The sequence below is a fragment of the Mustelus asterias genome, unplaced genomic scaffold, assembly GCF_964213995.1.
Source record: "Mustelus asterias unplaced genomic scaffold, sMusAst1.hap1.1 HAP1_SCAFFOLD_36, whole genome shotgun sequence".
NCBI lineage: Eukaryota > Metazoa > Chordata > Chondrichthyes > Carcharhiniformes > Triakidae > Mustelus > Mustelus asterias.
Genome location: NW_027590118.1, coordinates 2,136,724 through 2,156,793, shown reverse-complemented (window position 1 = coordinate 2,156,793; position 20,070 = coordinate 2,136,724).

Sequence of the window (20,070 nt, the reverse complement as noted above, 5' to 3'; positions counted from 1 at the left end):
ACAGGAAGTAGGTCCAGCAGCAGCCTGGGAAGCTTTTGGAGGGTTTAAAAGTAGGCCAAACTATTCAGCGGGCAGCGTTGGAGCGGGCAGCGGACTGAGCAGGGGGCAGAGTGAGAGCTGAAGGGCTTTGGCTCAAAACGGGCTTCGGAGAGAACAGGCAGAGGCGAGAGTAGGTTTTTTCTTTTTCAGAAAGTTTATTCCTGTTTTTCCCCAGAGTTAAAAAAAATGCCATGCAAGATGTTGGAATGCTCCTCCTGCAGGATGTGGGAGATCCGGGAGACCTCCGGTGTCTCTGACGACAACACGTGCAAAAGATGCATCCAGCTGCAGCTGCTAGCAAAGCGTGTCAGGGAACTGGAGCAGGAGCTTGATGACCTCCATCTAATTCGGGAGAATGAGGAGTTTATAGACAGTAGCTTTAGGGAGGTAGTTACACCTAAGCGGCAGAGCACAGGAATTTGGGTTACTGTAAGGAGAGGAAATAGCAGTGTGAAAGGACAGACAGAGCAGGATTCCCCTGTGGCCATACCTCTCCACAACAGGTATGCTGAATTGGATACTGTTGTGGGAGATGCTTTACCTGGGACAAGCTGCGACAGCCGGAACTCTGATACTGAGCCTAGTTCTACAGCGCAAAAGGGTGGGATGAAGAAGAGGAGAGCAGTAGTGATAGGGGACTCAATGGTCAGAGGTACGGACAGGAGGTTCTGTGGTCGGGACAGAGACTCCCGGATGGTTTGTTGCCTCCCAGGTGCCAGGGTCAGCGATGTCTGTGATCGCGTGCACAGCATTCTTAAGTGGGAAGGTGATCAGCCAGATGGCGTGATACACATCGGTACAAATGACATGGGAAGGAAGAGTGAGGAGGTCCTAAAGGGTGAGTACAAAGAGCTTAGAAGGAAGTTAAAAAGCAGGACCCCGAGGGTAGTAATCTCAGGATTGCGACCTGAGCACATGCCAGTGAGGGCAGGAGTAGGATGCTTGGGTGGATGAACACGTGGCTGAGGAACTGGTGCAGGGGGCAGGGTTTCCAATTCTTGGATCATTGGGACCTCTTCTGGGGCAGGCGGGCCCTGTACAAGAGATACGGGTTACACCTAAACTACAAGGGGACCAATATACTTGCAGGGAGATTTGCGAGTGTTATTGGGGAGCGTTTAAACTAGATTTGCAGGGGGGTGGGAACCAGAGTGCCAGAGCAGATAGTGGAGCAGGGGTCAAAAGACAGGTTAGTTCAAGCAAAATCACAAATGGAAGGGTAGAGTGTGGTGGAAATAACCTTTTGAAGTGTGTCTATTTCAATGCCAGGAGTATTGTGGGGAAGGCAGATGAGCTGAAGGCGTGAATAGACACATGGAAATATGACATTATAGCCATTAGTGAAACTTGGCTGCAGGAGGGGCAGGGCTGGCAGCTCAATGTTCCAGCGTTCCAATGTTTCAGGCGGGATAGAGGCAGAGGGACAAACGGTGGGAGGGTGGCATTGTTGGTCAGTGAAAATGTTACAGCGGTACTCAGGCAAGATAGATGAGGGAGCTTGTCTTCAGAGGCCCTATGGGTGGAGCTGAGAAACAGAAAAGGTATGACCACATTAATGGGCTTGTATTATAGACCACCCAATAGTCAGCGAGAATTGGAGGAGCAAATCAGCGGAGAGATAGCTGACAACTGCAAGAAACATAAAGTTGTGATAGTGGGGGATTTTAATTTTCCACATATAGATTGGGACTCGCATACTGTTAAAGGTCTAGACGGGGTAGAGTTTGTAAAATGTGTTCAGGAGAATTTTCTACATCAGTATATATAGGTGCCAACTAGAGAGGATGCGATGTTGGATCTCCTATTGGGAAATGAGTTCGGGCAGGTGATGGATGAGAGTGTGAGGGAACACTTTCGATCCAGTGATCATAATGCCATTAGTTTCAACCTGATCGTGGATAAGGATAGATCTAGTCCTCGGGTTGAAGTTCTGAACTGGAAAAAGGCCAAATTTGATGAAATGAGAAGGGATCTGGGAAGTGTGGATTGGCACAGGCTGTTCTCTGGTAAGGATGTAAATGGAAAGTGGGAGGCCTTCAAAGGAGAAATTTTGAGAGTGCAGAGTTTGTATGTTCCTGTCAGGATTAAAGGCAAAGTAGATAGGAATAAGGAACCTTGGTTCTCGAGGGAGATTGTAACACTGATTAAGAGGAAGAGAGAGTTGTATGAACTGTACAGGCAGCAAGGGACAGATCAGATGCTCGAGGAGTATAAAAAGTGCAAGAAGCTACTGGAGAGGGAAATCAGGAGGGCTAAAAGAAGACATGAGGTTGCTTTGGCAGACAGAGTGAGGAAAATCCAAAGAGCTTCTATCGGTATGTTAGGAGTAAAAGGATAGTGAGGGATAAAATTGATCCTCTTGAAGACCAGAGTGGTAGACTGTGTATGGAACCAAAAGAGATCGGGGAGATACTAAATGGTTTTTTTGCATCCCTATTTACTGAGGAAACGGGCATGGAGTCTACGGAAATAGTGAAAACAGGTAGGGAGGTCATGGAACCTTTACAGATTAAAGCGGAGGAGGTGCTCGCTGTCTTGAGGCAAATCAGAGTGGATAAATCCCCAGGACCGGACAGGGTATTCCCACAGACATTGAGGGAAGCTAGTGTTGAACTTGCAGGGGCCCTGGCAGACATATTTAAAATGTCAGTATTCACGGGGGAGGTGCCGGATGATTGGAGGGTGGCTCATGGTGTTCCGTTGTTTAAAAAAGATTCCAAAAGAAATCCGGGAAATTATAGGCCAGTAAGTTTGACGTCGGTGGTGGGCAAGTTATTGGAAAGTGTGATAAGGGACAGGATCTACAAATATTTGGATAGACAGGGACTTATCAGGGAGAGTCAACATGGCTTTGTGTGTGGTAGGTCATGTTTGACCAATCTATTAGAGTTTTTCGAGGAGGTTACCAGGAAAGTGGATGAAGGGAAGGCTGTGGATGTTGTCTCCCTGGATTTCAGCAAGGCTTTTGACAAGGTCCCTCATGGGAGGTTAGTTAGGAAGGTTCAGTCGCTCGGTATACATGGGGAGGTAGTAACTTGGATTAGACACTGGCTCAATGGAAGAAGCCAGAGAGTGGTTGTGGAGGATTGCTTCTCTGAGTGGAGGACTGTGACTAGTGGTGTGCCGCAGGGATCGGTGCTGGATCCATTGTTGTTTGTCATCTATATCAATGATCTGGATGATAATGTGGTAAATTGGATCAGCAAGTTTGCTGATGATACAAAGATTGGAGGTGTAGTGGACAGTGAGGAAGGTTTTCAAAGCTTGCAGAGGGATTTGGACCAAATAGAAAAATGGGCTGAAAAATGGCAAATGGAATTTAACGCAGACAAGTGTGAGATATTGCACTTTGGAAGGACAAAACAAAGTAGAACGTACAGGGTAAATGGTCGGACTCTGAAGAGTGCAGTTGAACAGAGGGATCTGGGAATACAGGTACAGAATTCCCTAAAAGTGACGTCACAGGTGGATAGGGTCGTAAAGATTGCATTTGGTACATTGGCCTTTATAAAGCGGAGTATCGAGTATAAAAGTTGGAGTGTTATGGTAAGATGATATAAGGCATTGGTGAGGCCGAATTTAGAGTATTGTGTACAGTTTTGGTCACCTTGTGACAGGAAGGATGTAAATAAGATTGAAAGAGTGCAGAGAAGGTTCACAAGGATGTTGCCGGGACTTGAGAAGCTGAGTTACAGAGAGAGATTGAATAGGTTGGGACTTTATACCCTGGAGCGTAGATGATTGAGGGGAGATTTGAAAGAGGTGTATAAGATTTTGATGGGTATAGATAGAGTGAATGCAAGCAGGCTTTTTCCACTGAGGCTGGGGGAGAAAAAAGCCAGAGGGCATGGATTAAGAGTGAAAGGGGAAAAGTTTAAAGGGAATATTAGGGGGGGTTTCTTCACGCAGAGAGTGGTGGGAGTGTGAGATGAGCTGCCGGATAAAGTGGTAAATGAGGGGTCACTTTTAACATTTAAGAAAATCTTGGACAGGTCGATGGATGAGAGGGGTGTGGAGGGATATGGTCCAAGTGCAGGTCAGTGGGACGACGCATAAAATGCTTCGGCACAGACAAGAAGGGCCAAAAGGCCTGTTTCTGAGCTGTAATTTTCTATGGTTCTATGATGTTAATCCAGCTCCCTCACAATGTCACTCAGTAACTCCTCTCCCCCCAGCACACTGTGTTACTGACTGTATCTCTACTGATGTTAATCCAGCTCCCTCACACTGTCACTCAGTAACCTCTCTACCCCAGCACCCTGTGTTACTGACTGTATCTATACTGATGTTAATCCAGCTCCCGCACACTGTCACTCAGTCACCCCTCTCCCCCAGCACCCTGTGTATCTGACTTTTTCTGCAGTGATATTAATCCAGCACTCTCACACTGTCACTCAGGAACCCCTCTACCCCAGGACGCTGTGTTACTGACAGTATCTGTACTCATGTTAATCCTGCTCTCTCACACAGTCACTCAAAAACGCATCTCCCCCAGCACCCTGTGTTACTGACTGTATCTCGACTGGTGTGAATCAAGTTCTCTCACACTGTCACTCAGCAACCCCTCTCCCCCAGCACCCTGTGTTACTGACTGTATCTCTGCTGATGTGAATCATGTTCTCTCACACTGTCACTCAGTAACCCCTCTTCCCCAGCGCTCTGTATTGATGACTGTATCTGGACTGATGTTAATCCAGCTCCCTCACACTGTCAGTCAGTAACCACTCTCCCCCAGCACCCTGTGTTACTGACTGTATCTGTACTGATGTTAATCCAGCTCCCTCACACTGTCACTCGGTAACGCCTCTCCCCCAGCACCCTGTGTAACTGACTGTATCTATACAGATGTTAATCCAGCACCCTGAGACTGTCACTCAGTAACCCCTCGCCCCCAGCACCCTGTGTAACTGACTATATGTCTACTGATGTTAATCCAGTTCCTTCACACTGTCGCTCAGTAACCCCTCTCCCCCAGCACCCTGTGTTACTGACTGTATCTGTACTGATGTTAATCCAGCTCCCTCACACTGTCACTCAGTAACGCCTTTCCCCCAGCACCCTGTGTAACTGACTGTGTCTGCACAGATGTTAATCCAGCTCCCTGAGACTGTCACTCAGTAACCCCTCTCCACCCAGAACCCTGCGTTACTGACTGCATCTCAACTGATGTTAATCCAGCTCCCTCACACTGTCACTCAGGAACCCCTCTCGCGCAGCACCCTGTGTTACTCACTGTATCAGTACTGATGTTAATCCAACTCACTCACACTGTCACTAAGTAACCCCTCTGCCCGCAGCACCCTGTGTTACTGACTGTATCTCGACTGATGTTAATCCAGCTGCCTCAACTATCACTCAGTAACCCCTCTCCCCCAGCAAGCTGAGTTACTGACTGTATCTGTACTGATGTTAATCCAGCTCCCTCACACTGTCACTCAGTAACCGCTCTCCCCCAGCACACTGTGTTACTGACTGTATCTGTACTGATGTTAATCCAGTTCCCTCACACTGTCACTCAGTAATCCCTCTCCCCCAGCACCCTGTGTTACTGACTGTATCTCTACTGATGGTAATCCAGCTCCCTCACACTGTCACTGAGTTGTCCCTCTCCCCCAGCACCGTGTCACTGATTGCATTTCGACTGAAGTTAATCGAGCTCCCTCACACTGTCACTCAGTAACCCCTCCCTCCGAGCACCGTGTTACTGGCTGTATCTCTACTGATGTTAATCCAGCTCCCTCACACTGTCACACAGTAACCACTCTCCCCACAGCGCCCTGTGTTACTGACTGAATCTCTACTGATGTTAATCCAGCTCCCTCAAACTGTCGCACACTAACCCCTCTCCCCCCCAGCGCCCTGTGTTACTGACTGTATCTGTACTGATGTTAATCCAGCTCCCTCACACTGCCACTGAGTAACCCCTCTCCCCCAACACCCTATGTTACCGACTGTTTCTGTACTGATGTTAATCCAGCTCCCTCACACTGTCACTCAGTAACCCCTCTCCCCCCAGCACCCGGTGTTACTGACTGTATCTGTACTGATGTTAATCCAGCTCCCTCACACTGTCACTCAGTAACCCCTCTCCCCCAGCACCCTCTGTCACTGACTGGATCTGTACTGATGTCAATCCAGCTCCCTCACACTGTCACTCAGTAACCCGTCTCCCTCAGCACCCTGTGTTACTGACTGTATCTGGACAGATGTTAATCCAGCTCCCTGAGACTGTCACTCAGTAACCCTTCTCCCCCCAGCACCCGGTGTTGCTGACTGTATCTGGTCAGATGTTAATCCAGCTCCCTGAGATGTCACTCAGTAACCCATCTCCCCCCAGAACCCGGTGTGACTGACTGTATCTGTACTGATGTTAATCCAGCTCCCTGAGATGTCACTCAGTAACCCATCTCCCCCCAGCGCCCTCTGTTACTGACTGTATCTGTACTGATGTTAATCCGGCTCCCTGAGACTGTCACTCAGTAACCCCTCTCCCCGCAGCACCCGGTGTTATTGACGGTGTCTGTACTAATGTTTATCCAGCTCCCTCACACTGTCACTCAGTAACCCCTCTCCCCCAGCACCCTGTGTCACTGACTGTATCTGTACTGCTGATAATCCATCTCCCTTACACTGTCACTCAGTAACCCCTCTACCACCACCCTGTGTTACTGACTGTATCTGTACTGATGTTAATCCAGCTCCCTCACAATGTCCCTCAGTAACCCTCTCCCCCAATACCCTGTGTTACTGACTGTATCTCTACTGATGTTAATCCGGCTCCCTGAGACTGTCACTCAGTAACCCCTCTCCCCGCAGCACCCGGTGTTATTGACTGTATCTGTACTAATGTTTATCCAGCTCCCTCACACTGTCACTCAGTAACCCCTCTCCCCCAGCACCCTGTGTCACTGACTGTATCTGTACTGCTGATAATCCAGCTCCCTCACACTGTCACTCAGTAACCCCTCTCCCCCAGCTCCCTTTGTTACTGACTGTATCTGGACAGATGTTAATCCAGCTCCCTGAGACTGTCACTCAGTGACCCATCTCCCCCAAGCACACGGTGTTGCTGACTGTATCTGTACTGGTGTTAATCCAGCTCCCTCACACTGTCACACAGGAACCCCTCTCCCGCAGCACCCTGTGTTACTGACTGTATCTCTACTGATGCTAATCCAGCTCCCGCACACTGTCATTCAGTAACCCCTGTCTCTCAGCACCCTGTGTTACTGACTGTATCAGTACTGATGTTAATCCAACTCACACACATTGTCACTAAGTAACCCCTCTGCCCGCAGCACCCTGTGTTACTGACTGTATCTCGACTGATGTTAATCCAGCTGCCTCAACTATCACTCAGTAACCCCTCTCCCCCAGCAAGCTGAGTTACTGACTGTATCTGTACTGATGTTAATCCAGCTCCCTCACACTGTCTCTCAGCAACCGATCTCCCCCAGCACACTGTGTTACTGACTGTATCTGTACTGATGTTAATCCAGCTCCCTCACACTGTCACTCAGTAACCCCTCTCGCCCAGCACCCTGTGTTACTGACCGTATCTCTACTGATGTTGATCCAGCTCCCTCACACTGTCACTGATTTGTCCCTCTCCCCCAGCACCGTGTCATTGATTGCATTTCGACTGAAGTTAATCGAGGTCCCTCACACTATCACTCAGTAACACCTCCCTCCGAGCACCGTGTTATTGACTGTATCTCTACTGATGTTAATCCAGCTCCCTCACACTGTCACACAGTAACCACTCTCCCCACAGCGCCCTGTGTTACTGACTGTATGTCTACTGATGTTAATCCAGCTCCCTCACACTGTCACTCAGTAACCCCTCTCCCCCAGCAAACTGTGTTACTGACTGTATCTGGACAGATGTTGATCCAGCTCCCTGAGACTGTCACTCAGTAACCCCTCTCCCCCAGCACCCTGTGTCACTGACTGTATCTGTACTGATGTTAATCCAGCTCCCTCACACTGTCACTCAGTAACCCCTCCCCCCAGCACCCCGTGTTACTGACTGTATCTTGACAGATGTTAATCCAGCTCCCTGAGACTGTCACTCAGTCACCCATCTCCCTCAGCACCCGGTGTTGCTGACTGTATCTGTACTGATGTTACTCCAGCTCCCTCACACTGTCACTCAGTAACCCCTCTCCCGCAGCACCCTATGTTACTGACTGTATCTCTACTGATGCTAATCCAGCTCCCGCACACTGTCACTCAGTAACCCCTCTCCCTCAGCACGCTGTGTTACTGACGATATCTGTACTGATGTTAATCCAACTCACACACACTGTCACTAAGTAACCCCTCTGCCCGCAGCACTCTGTGTTACTGACTGTATCTCGACTGATGTTAATCCAGCTGCCTCAACTATCACTCAGTAACCCCTCTCCCCCAGCAAGCTGAGTTACAGACTGTATCTGTCCTGATGTTAATCCAGCTCCCTCACACTGTCACTCAGTAACCCCTCTCCCCCAGCACCCTGTGTTACTGACTGTATCTCTACTGATGTTAATCCAGCTCCCTCACACTGTCGCACAGTAACCCCTCTCCCCCCAGCGCCCTGTGTTACTGACTGTATCTCTACTGATGTTAATCCAGCTCCCTCACACTGCCACTGAGTAACCCCTCTCTCCCAGCACCCTATGTTACTGACTGTTTCTGTACTGATGTTAATCCAGCTCCCTCACAATGTCAATTAGTAACCCCTCTCCCCCAGCACCCTGTGTTACTGACTGTATCTGGACAGATGTTAATCCAGCTCCCTGAGACTGTCACTCAGTAACCCGTCTCCCCCAGCACCCTATGTCACTGACTGTATCTGTACTGATGTTAATCCAGCTCCCTCACACTGTCACTTAGTAACCCCTCTCCCCCAGCACCCTGTGTTACTGACGGTATCTGGACAGATGTTAATCCAGCTCCCTGAGACTGTCACTCAGTAACCCATCTCCCCCCAGCACCCGGTGTTGCTGACTGTATCTGTACTGATGTTAATCCAGCTCCCTCACACTGTCACTCAGCAACCCCTCTCCCCCAGCACCCTGTGTTACTGACTGTGTCTGGACAGATGTTAATCCAGCTCGCTGAGACTGTCACTCAATAACCCATCTCCCCCCAGAACCCGGTGTTACTGACTGTATCTCTACTGAAGTTAATCCAGCTCCCTCACACTGTCACTCAGTAACCCCTCTCCCCCAGCACACTGTGTTCCTGACTGTATCTCTACTGATGTTAATCCAGCTCCCTCACACTGTCCCTGAGTTGTCCCTCTCCCCCAGCACCGTGTCACTGATTGCATTTCGACTGAAGTTAATCGAGCTCACTCACACTGTCACTCAGTAACCCCTCTCCCCCAGCACCCTGAGTTACTGACTGTATCTGGACAGATGTTAATCCAGCTCCCTGAGACTGTCACTCAGTAACCCATCTCCCCCCAGCACTCGGTGTTGCTGACTGTATCTGTACTGATGTTAATCCAGCTCCCTCACACTGTCACTCAGGAACCCCTCTCCCGCAGCACCCTGTGTTACTGACTGTATCTCTACTGAAGTTATTCCAGCTCCCTCACACTGTCACTCAGTAACCCCTCTACCAGCACCATGTGTTACTGACTGTATCTGTACTGATGTTAATCCAACTCCCACACACTGTCACTCAGTAACCCCTCTACCAGCACCCTGTGTTACTGACTTTATCTGGACAGATGTTAATCCAGATCCCTCACACTGTCACTCAGTAACCCATCTCCCCCCAGAACCCGGTGTTCCTGACTGTATCTGGTCAGATGTTAATCCAGCACCCTGAGATGTCACTCAGTAACCCATCTCCCCCCAGAACCCGGTGTGACTGACTGTATCTGTACTGATGTTAATCCAGCTCCCTGAGATGTCACTCAGTAACCCATCTCCCCCCAGCGCCCTCTGTTACTGACTGTATCTGTACTGATGTTAATCCGGCTCCCTGAGACTGTCACTCAGTAACCCCTCTCCCCGCAGCACCCGGTGTTATTGACTGTGTCTGTACTAATGTTTATCCAGCTCCCTCACACTGTCACTCAGTAACCCCTCTCCCCCAGCACCCTGTGTCACTGACTGTATCTGTACTGCTGATAATCCAGCTCCCTCACACTGTCACTCAGTAACCCCTCTCCCCCAGCTCCCTTTGTTACTGACTGTATCTGGACAGATGTTAATCCAGCTCCCTGAGACTGTCACTCAGTGACCCATCTCCCCCAAGCACACGGTGTTGCTGACTGTATCTGTACTGGTGTTAATCCAGCTCCCTCACACTGTCACACAGGAACCCCTCTCCCGCAGCACCCTGTGTTACTGACTGTATCTCTACTGATGCTAATCCAGCTCCCGCACACTGTCATTCAGTAACCCCTGTCTCTCAGCACCCTGTGTTACTGACTGTATCAGTACTGATGTTAATCGAACTCACACACATTGTCACTAAGTAACCCCTCTGCCCGCAGCACCCTGTGTTACTGACTGTATCTCGACTGATGTTAATCCAGCTGCCTCAACTATCACTCAGTAACCCCTCTCCCCCAGCAAGCTGAGTTACTGACTGTATCTGTACTGATGTTAATCCAGCTCCCTCACACTGTCTCTCAGCAACCGATCTCCCCCAGCACACTGTGTTACTGACTGTATCTGTACTGATGTTAATCCAGCTCCCTCACACTGTCACTCAGTAACCCCTCTCGCCCAGCACCCTGTGTTACTGACCGTATCTCTACTGATGTTGATCCAGCTCCCTCACACTGTCACTGATTTGTCCCTCTCCCCCAGCACCGTGTCATTGATTGCATTTCGACTGAAGTTAATCGAGGTCCCTCACACTATCACTCAGTAACACCTCCCTCCGAGCACCGTGTTACTGACTGTATCTCTACTGATGTTAATCCAGCTCCCTCACACTGTCACACAGTAACCACTCTCCCCACAGCGCCCTGTGTTACTGACTGTATGTCTACTGATGTTAATCCAGCTCCCTCACACTGTCACTCAGTAACCCCTCTCCCCCAGCAAACTGTGTTACTGACTGTATCTGGACAGATGTTGATCCAGCTCCCTGAGACTGTCACTCAGTAACCCCTCTCCCCCAGCACCCTGTGTCACTGACTGTATCTGTACTGATGTTAATCCAGCTCCCTCACACTGTCACTCAGTAACCCCTCCCCCCAGCACCCCGTGTTACTGACTGTATCTTGACAGATGTTAATCCAGCTCCCTGAGACTGTCACTCAGTCACCCATCTCCCTCAGCACCCGGTGTTGCTGACTGTATCTGTACTGATGTTACTCCAGCTCCCTCACACTGTCACTCAGTAACCCCTCTCCCGCAGCACCCTGTGTTACTGACTGTATCTCTACTGATGCTAATCCAGCTCCCGCACACTGTCACTCAGTAACCCCTCTCCCTCAGCACGCTGTGTTACTGACGATATCTGTACTGATGTTAATCCAACTCACACACACTGTCACTAAGTAACCCCTCTGCCCGCAGCACTCTGTGTTACTGACTGTATCTCGACTGATGTTAATCCAGCTGCCTCAACTATCACTCAGTAACCCCTCTCCCCCAGCAAGCTGAGTTACAGACTGTATCTGTCCTGATGTTAATCCAGCTCCCTCACACTGTCACTCAGTAACCCCTCTCCCCCAGCACCCTGTGTTACTGACTGTATCTCTACTGATGTTAATCCAGCTCCCTCACACTGTCGCACAGTAACCCCTCTCCCCCCAGCGCCCTGTGTTACTGACTGTATCTCTACTGATGTTAATCCAGCTCCCTCACACTGCCACTGAGTAACCCCTCTCTCCCAGCACCCTATGTTACTGACTGTTTCTGTACTGATGTTAATCCAGCTCCCTCACAATGTCAATTAGTAACCCCTCTCCCCCAGCACCCTGTGTTACTGACTGTATCTGGACAGATGTTAATCCAGCTCCCTGAGACTGTCACTCAGTAACCCGTCTCCCCCAGCACCCTATGTCACTGACTGTATCTGTACTGATGTTAATCCAGCTCCCTCACACTGTCACTTAGTAACCCCTCTCCCCCAGCACCCTGTGTTACTGACGGTATCTGGACAGATGTTAATCCAGCTCCCTGAGACTGTCACTCAGTAACCCATCTCCCCCCAGCACCCGGTGTTGCTGACTGTATCTGTACTGATGTTAATCCAGCTCCCTCACACTGTCACTCAGCAACCCCTCTCCCCCAGCACCCTGTGTTACTGACTGTGTCTGGACAGATGTTAATCCAGCTCGCTGAGACTGTCACTCAATAACCCATCTCCCCCCAGAACCCGGTGTTACTGACTGTATCTCTACTGAAGTTAATCCAGCTCCCTCACACTGTCACTCAGTAACCCCTCTCCCCCAGCACACTGTGTTCCTGACTGTATCTCTACTGATGTTAATCCAGCTCCCTCACACTGTCACTGAGTTGTCCCTCTCCCCCAGCACCGTGTCACTGATTGCATTTCGACTGAAGTTAATCGAGCTCACTCACACTGTCACTCAGTAACCCCTCTCCCCCAGCACCCTGAGTTACTGACTGTATCTGGACAGATGTTAATCCAGCTCCCTGAGACTGTCACTCAGTAACCCATCTCCCCCCAGCACTCGGTGTTGCTGACTGTATCTGTACTGATGTTAATCCAGCTCCCTCACACTGTCACTCAGGAACCCCTCTCCCGCAGCACCCTGTGTTACTGACTGTATCTCTACTGAAGTTAATCCAGCTCCCTCACACTGTCACTCAGTAACCCCTCTACCAGCACCATGTGTTACTGACTGTATCTGTACTGATGTTAATCCAACTCCCACACACTGTCACTCAGTAACCCCTCTACCAGCACCCTGTGTTACTGACTTTATCTGGACAGATGTTAATCCAGATCCCTCACACTGTCACTCAGTAACCCATCTCCCCCCGGAACCCGGTGTTCCTGACTGTATCTGGTCAGATGTTAATCCAGCACCCTGAGATGTCACTCAGTAACCCATCTCCCCCCAGAACACGGTGTGACTGACTGTATCTGTACTGATGTTAATCCAGCTCCCTGAGATGTCACTCAGTAACCCATCTCCCCCCAGCGCCCTCTGTTACTGACTGTATCTGTACTGATGTTAATCCGGCTCCCTGAGACTGTCACTCAGTAACCCCTCTCCCCGCAGCACCCGGTGTTATTGACTGTGTCTGTACTAATGTTTATCCAGCTCCCTCACACTGTCACTCAGTAACCCCTCTCCCCCAGCACCCTGTGTCACTGACTGTATCTGTACTGCTGATAATCCAGCTCCCTTACACTGTCACTCAGTAACCCCTCTACCACCACCCTGTGTTACTGACTGTATCTGTACTGATGTTAATCCAGCTCCCTCACAATGTCACTCAGTAACCCTCTCCCCCAATACCCTGTGTTACTGACTGTATCTCTACTGATGTTAATCCGGCTCCCTGAGACTGTCACTCAGTAACCCCTCTCCCCGCAGCACCCGGTGTTATTGACTGTATCTGTACTAATGTTTTTTCCAGCTCCCTCACACTGTCACTCAGTAACCCCTCTCCCCCAGCACCCTGTGTCACTGACTGTATCTGTACTGCTGATAATCCAGCTCCCTCACACTGTCACTCAGTAACCCCTCTCCCCCAGCTCCCTTTGTTACTGACTGTATCTGGACAGATGTTAATCCAGCTCCCTGAGACTGTCACTCAGTGACCCATCTCCCCCAAGCACACGGTGTTGCTGACTGTATCTGTACTGGTGTTAATCCAGCTCCCTCACACTGTCACTCAGGAACCCCTCTCCCGCAGCACCCTGTGTTACTGACTGTATCTCTACTGATGCTAATCCAGCCCCCGCACACTGTCACTCAGTAACCCCTGTCTCTCAGCACCCTGTGTTACTGACTGTATCAGTACTGATGTTAATCCAACTCACACACATTGTCACTAAGTAACCCCTCTGCCCGCAGCACCCTGTGTTACTGACTGTATCTCGACTGATGTTAATCCAGCTGCCTCAACTATCACTCAGTAACCCCTCTCCCCCAGCAAGCTGAGTTACTGACTGTATCTGTACTGATGTTAATCCAGCTCCCTCACACTGTCTCTCAGCAACCGATCTCCCCCAGCACACTGTGTTACTGACTGCATCTGTACTGACGTTAATCCAGCTCCCTCACACTGTCACTCAGTAACCCCTCTCCCCCAGCACCCTGTGTTACTGACCGTATCTCTACTGATGTTGATCCAGCTCCCTCACACTGTCACTGATTTGTCCCTCTCCCCCAGCACCGTGTCACTGATTGCATTTCGACTGAAGTTAATCGAGGTCCCTCACACTATCACTCAGTAACCCCTCCCTCCGAGCACCGTGCTACTGACTGTATCTCTACTGATGTTAATCCAGCTCCCTCACACTGTCACACAGTAACCACTCTCGCCACAGCGCCCTGTGTTACTGACTGTATCTCTACTGATGTTAATCCAGCTCCCTCACACTGTCACTCTGTAACCCCTCTCACCCAGCACCCTGTGTTACTGACTGTATCTGGACAGATGTTGATCCAGCTCCCTGAGACTGTCACTCAGTAACCCCTCTCCCCCATCACCCTGTGTCACTGACTGTATCTGTACTGATGTTAATCCAGCTCCCTCACACTGTCACTCAGTAACCCCTCCCCCCAGCACCCCGTGTTACTGACTGTATCTGGACAGATGTTAATCCAGCTCCCTGAGACTGTCACTCAGTCACCCATCTCCCTCAGCACCCGGTGTTGCTGACTGTATCTGTACTGATGTTACTCCAGCTCCCTCACACTGTCACTCAGTAACCCCTCTCCCCCAGCACCCTGTATTACTGACTGTATCTGGACAGATGTTAATCCAGCTCGCTGAGACTGTCACTCAGTAACCCATCTCCCCCCAGAACCCGGTGTTACTGACTGTATCTGGACAGATGTTAATCCAGCTCCCTGAGACTGTCACTCAGTAACCCATCTCCCCCCAGCACCCTCTGTTACTGACTGTATCTGTACTGATGTTTATCCAAATCCCTCACACTGTCACTCAGTAACCCCTCTCCCCCAGCACCCTTTGTTACTGACTGTATCTCTACTGAAGTTAATCCAGCTCCCTCACACTGTCACTCAGTAACCCCTCTCCCCCCAGCACCCTGTGTTACTGACTGTATCTGTACTGATGTTAATCCAGCTCTCATGCACTGTTACTCAGTAACCCCTCTACCAGCACCCTGTGTTACTGACTGTATCTGTATTGATGTTAATCCAGCTCCCTCAAACTTTCACTCAGTAACCCCGCTCCCCCCAGCACACTGTGTTACTGACTGCATCTCTAATTATCTTAATCCAGCTCCCTCACACTGTCACTCAGTAACCCCTCTCCCCCCAGCACCCCGTGTTACTGACTGTATCTGTACTGATGTTAATCCAACTCCCTCACACTGTAACTCATTAACCCCTCTTCCCCAGCACCCTGTGTTACTGACTGTATCTCTACTGATGTTAATCCAGCTCCCTCACACTGTCACTCAGTAACCCCTCGCCCCTACTCCCTGTGTTACTGACTGTATCTGTACTGATGTTAATCCAGCTCCCTCACACTGTCACTCAGTAACCCCTCTCCCCCAGCACCCAGTGTTACTGAATGTATCTGTATTGATGTTAATCCAGCTCCCTCACATTGTCACTCAGGAACCCCTCTCCCCCAGCACCCTGGGTAACTGGCTGTATCTGTACAGATGTTAATCCTGCTCCCTGATACTGTCACTCAGTAACCCCTCTCCCCCCAGGACCCTGTGTTACTGACTTTATCTCTACTGATGTTAATCCCGTTCCTTCACACTGTCACTCAGAAACCCCTCACTCCCAGCACACTGTGTTACTGACTGTATCTCGACTGATGTTAATCCAGCTCCCTCACACTGTCACACAGTAACCCCTCTGCCCCCAGCACCCGGTGTTACTGACTATATCTCGTCTGATGTTAATCCAGCTCCCTCACGGTGTCACTCAGTAACCGCACTCCCCCCAGCATGCTGTTTTATTGACTGTATCTGTACAGATGTTAATCCAGCTCACTGATACTGTCGCTCAGTCACCCCTCTCCCCCCAGAACCCTGTGTTACTGACTGTATCTGTACTGATGTTAATCCAGCTCCCTCACACTGTCACTCAGTAACGCCTCTCCCCCAGCACCCTGTGTAACTGAATGTATCAGTACAGAAGTTAATCCAGCACCCTGAGACTGTCACTCAGTAACCCCTCGCCCCCAGCACCCTGTGTTACTGACTGTATGTCTACTGATGTTAATCCAGTTCCTTCACTCTGTCACTCAGTAACCCCTCTCCCCCAGCACCCTGTGTTACTGACTGTATCTGTACTGATGTTAATCCAGCTCCCTCACACTGTCACTCAGTAACGCCTCTCCCCCAGCACGCTGTGGAACTGACTGTATCTGTACTGATGTTAATCCAGCTCCCTCACACTGTCACTCAGTAACACTCTCCCCCAGGACACTGTGTTACTGACTGTATCTGTACTGATGTTAATCCAGCTCCCTCACACTGTCACTCAGTAACCCCTCGCCCCCAGCACACTGTTTTACTGACTGTATCTGTACTGATGTTAATCGAGCTCCCACACACAGTCACTCAGTAACCCCTCTCCCCCCAGCACCCTGTGTTGCTCACTGTATCAGTACTGATGTTAATCCAGCTCCCTCACACTGTCACTCAGTAACCCCTCTCCCCCAGCACACTGTGTTACTGACTGTATCTGTACTGATTTTAATCCAGCTCCCTCACACCTTTACTCAGTAACCCCTCTACCAGCACCCTGTGTTACTGACTGTATCTGTACTGATGTTAATACAGCTCCCTCACACTGTCACTCAGTAACCCCTCTCCCCCAGTACCCTGTGTAACTGACTGTATCTGTACAGATGTTAATCCAGCTCCCTCACACTGTCACGCAGTAACCCCTCTCCCCCCAGCGCCCTGTGTTACAGACTGTATCTCTACTGATGTTCATCCAGCTCCCTCACACTGTCACGCAGGAACCCCTCTCCCCCAGCACCCTGTGTTACTGACTGTATCTCTACTGATGTTAATCCAGCTCCCTCACACTGTCATTCAGTAACCCCTCTCCCCCCAGAACCCTGTGTTACTGACTGTATCTCGACTGATGTTAATCCAGTTCCTTCACACTGTCACTCAGTAACCCCTCTCCCCGCAGCACCCTGTGTTACTGTCTGTATCTCTACTGATGTTAATCCAGCTCCCTCACACTGTCACTCAGTAACCCCTCTCCCCCCAGCACCCTGTGTGACTGACTATGTCTCGTCTGATGTTAATCCAGCTCCCTCACACTGTCACTCAGTAACCCCTCCCCCCAGCACCCTGTGTTACTGACTGTATCTCTACTGATGTTAATCCAGCACCCTCACACTGTCACACAGTAACCCCTCTCCCCCCAGCACCCTGTGCGACTGACGATGTCTCGTCTGATGTTAACCCATCTCCCTCAACGTGTCACTCAGTAACCCTACTCCGCCAAGCACCCTGTGTCACTGACTGTATCTGTACTGATGTTAATCCAGCTCCCTCACACTGTCACTCAGTAACCCCTCTCCCCCAGCACCCGGTGTTACTGACTGTATCTGTCCTGATGTTAATCCAGCTCCCTCACACTGTCACTCAGTAACCCATCTCCCCCAGCACCCTGTGTTACTGACTGTATCTCTACTGATGTTAATCCAGCTCCCTCACACTGTCACTCAGTAACCCCTCTCCCCCAGCACCCTGTGTTACTGACTGTATCTCTACTGATGTTAATCCAGCACCCTCACACTGTCACTCAGTAACCCCTCTCACTCAGCACCTTGTGTTACTGACTGTATCTGTACTGATGTTAATCCAACTCTCTCACATTGACACTCAGTAACCCCTCTCCCCCAGCACCCTGTGTTACTGACTGTATCTGTACTGATGTTAATTCAGCTCCCTCACACTGTCACTCAGTAACCCCTCTCCCCCGGCACCCTGTGTAACTGACTGTGTCTGTACAGATGTTAATCCAGCTCCCTGATACTGTCACTCAGTAACCCCTCCCCCCAGAACCCTGTGTTACTGACTGTATCTTGACTGATGTAAATCCAGCTCCCTCACACTGTCACACAGTAACCCCTCTCCCCTCAGCGCCCTTTGTTCCTGACTGTATCTCTACTGATGTTAATCCAGCTCCCTCACACTGTCATTCAGTAACCCCTCTCCCCCCAGAACCCTGTGTTACTGACTGTATCTCGACTGATGTTAATCCAGTTCCTTCACACTGTCACTCAGTAACCCCTCTCCCCGCAGCACCCTGGGTTACTGTCTGTATCTCTACTGATGTCAATCCAGCTCCCTCACACTCTCACTCAGAAACCCCTCTCCCCAGCACCCTATGTTACTGACTGTATCTCGACTGATGTTTATCCAGCTCCCTCACGCTGTCACTCAGTAACCCCACTCACCCAGCATCCTGTGTTACTGACTGCATCGCGACTGATGTTAATCCAGCTCCCTCACTCTGTCACTCAGTCACCCCTCTCCCCCCAGCACCCTGTGTTACTGACTGTATCAGTACTGATGTTAATCCAACTCCCTCACACTGTCACTCAGTAACCCCTCACACCCAGCACCCTGTGTGTGACTGACTGTATCTCTACTGATGTTAATCCAGCTCCCTCACACTGTCACTCAGTAACCCCTCTCCCCAGCACCCTGTGTTACTGACTGTATCTCTACCGATGTTAATCCAGCACCCTCACACTGTCACACAGTAAACCCTCTCTCCCCAGCACCCTGTGTTACTGACTATGTCTCGTCTGATGTTAATCCATCTCCCTCACGGTGTCACTCAGTAACCCCACTCCCCCAAGCACCCTGTGTTACTGACTGTATCTGTACTGACGTTAATCCAGCTCCCTCACACTGTCACTCAGTAACCCCTCTCCCCCAGCACCCGGTGTTACTGACTGCATCTGTACTGATGTTAATCCAGCTCCCTCACACTGTCACTCAGTAACCCCTCTACCAGCACCCTGTGTTACTGACTGTATCTGTACAGATGTTAATCCAGCTCCCTCACACTGTCACTCAGTAACCCCTCTCCCCCAGCACACTGTGTTACTGACTGTATCTGTACTGATGTTAATCCAGCTCCCTGATACTGTAACTCAGTAACCCCTCTCCCCCCAGCACCCTGTGTTACTCACTGTATCTGTACTGATGTTAATCCAGCTCCCTCACACTGTCACTCAGTAACCCTTCTCCCCCAGCACACTGTGTTACTGACTCCATCTGTACTGATGTTAATCGAGCTCGCACACACAGTCACTCGGTAACCCCTCTCCCCCCAGCACCCTGTGTTACTCACTGTATCTGTACTGATGTTAATCCAGCTCCCTCACCCTGTCACTCAGTAACCCCTCTCCCCCAGCACACTGTGTTACTGACTGTACCTGTACTGATGTTAATCCAGCTCCCTCACACTGTTACTCAGTAACCCCTCTACCAGCACCCTGTGTTACTGACTGTATCTGTACTGATGTTAATCCAGCTCCCTCACACTGTCACTCAGTAACCCCTCTCCCCCAGCACCCTGTGTAACTGACTGTATCTGTACAGATGTTAATCCAGCACCCTGATACTGTCACTCAGTAACGCCACTCCCCCCAAAACCCTGTGTTACTGACTGTATCTCTCCTGAGGTTAATCCAGTTCCTTCACACTGTCACTCAGTAACCCCTCTCCCCGCAGCACCCTGTGTTACTAACTGTATATCGACTGATGTAAATGCAGCTCCCTCACACTGTCACACAGTAATCCCTCTCCCCCCAGCGCCCTGTGTTACTGACTGTATCTCTACTGATGTTAATCCAGCTCCCTCACACTGTCACGCAGTAACCCCTCTCCCCCAGCACCCTGTGT